The following is a 1,590-nucleotide window of genomic DNA, read 5'->3' on the forward strand; positions in this document are numbered from 1 at the left end:
CCTCACTCTAGCGGCTCTGGCAGCTGACTGGGAAGCTCGAACGTGTTACAACTTGTCCCTGCCTGTCTCAGTTGATCACGCTATTGGACAAATTACAGCATATGGATGTAGCGTCGGCAGTTGCCGCTATAAAAATTCATTCACCGTATTTTTTGATCACACCTCGTATATTTGTATGAATTTTTCTCCTTATTTCAAGCTCTAGAATCAATCCAAAATTATTTCCCTTTACTCCTGAATCACTCTGTATACTTATATAACGCAACGCCGTTGATCCAGTTTATTCAAGAAATGTTGCTATAAAATATACATGTTCTTGGTGGGAATTATAATACATTTTTAACCAATAATATAATTTTCTTGAAAATATTAAATCTGAGTAATCTATAAGTTTTTATTTAACATAAATAAAGACGTTTCTCATTAATTCATGCATCTAACATTGCTTGCTTTTGAAAATTATAACAAAAAAATATATTTCTGAATTTTGAAAACAATTTACCAAATTGTAACTGAAAAATAACCTAGAATATTTGTTACACTCTCTATTTAAGCCACATTATTGATTCCAAAGTGGAATTATCTGAATAAATTTTCATCTGAAACCTTTTTATAAAAATATAAATATAGTTATAAAAGTAACATTCACATCTACACTGCGGTTCTTAAGTTACCAACAAATGAAAAGAAATATAATACATCACGCTTTTATTTATAGATACATAACGTTCTGGACATCAGCATCGTGTAGGTTAGAAATATTTTTGAAAACTAATTAGAATTTTCTTTTACCTTATATAAGGAGTATTTAGTTATTTGCTAAGTATTTAATTTATTTTTATTTTATAGAACAAACAGGCTAATTGTGATATTAAAAAGAATTCTACTAAAGAAAATAAATTTTAACTTCTTAATATTATTACATATAAAATAATGCTTATTTTCATCCAGGCTATTAGCAGTACAGTTTTTGAAAACAATCTTGCTATCTGTCGTCATAAAATGTAACTATAGTTGATTCGATAATTATATTAAAATATAACATTTTAAAGATTTCTGTTCAGAAATTTGAATTATTTTTAGTATTTAAACTCATTTTTTTAAAATTAATTTTGTGTTTTAATCACAATTATCTTATTATTTACATACAATCTATTATTGTGTATCATTTTGAAACTTCTCAAAAGTGAGGTAGTGGTATATTAGATCGGGAGCGTGTTTACAGTTTTGTATCGTCAACTTTGGTCTTTTTTCAAATCGAATAAATCTTTCGCCTTTTACTAAAGATTTCCGTGGAAACAGACAAATGATGAGTCTATAATGAATTTTTGGAGAGCCTGCCCCGACGGGGCGGGCCAATAAATTTGAAAAAGTTATGTATGTTACTTTTGGGTAGCAACTCATTAATTTTCACCGTTCGAATACAATTTTAATTTCGACGAATTCTTATCTTATTGCATTTAAATTAATCCTCCCTCCGTCTTCAACGAAGTATTTCTTTACCTATCTTTTTCGGTCTTACCGCCAGCATTCGCGCTTTTTTTTCATTTTAAATCTCTATGTATAAAAAAGGAGGAGGAGAGATTTCTT

General features: G+C 28.9%; 1 non-coding gene across 1 annotated transcript; it reads left to right on the top strand.

Moving 5' to 3' along the window:
* The first annotated feature begins 1,236 nt into the window (after positions 1-1,236).
* LOC142331853 (U5 spliceosomal RNA) lies at positions 1,237-1,353 on the top strand. Its single transcript, XR_012758111.1, has one exon. It is a non-coding gene; the product is annotated as a U5 spliceosomal RNA (small nuclear RNA).
* The last annotated feature ends 237 nt before the right edge of the window (positions 1,354-1,590 follow it).

The sequence above is a fragment of the Lycorma delicatula genome, chromosome 10 (genome assembly GCF_047948215.1).
Source record: "Lycorma delicatula isolate Av1 chromosome 10, ASM4794821v1, whole genome shotgun sequence".
NCBI classification, from domain to species: domain Eukaryota; kingdom Metazoa; phylum Arthropoda; class Insecta; order Hemiptera; family Fulgoridae; genus Lycorma; species Lycorma delicatula.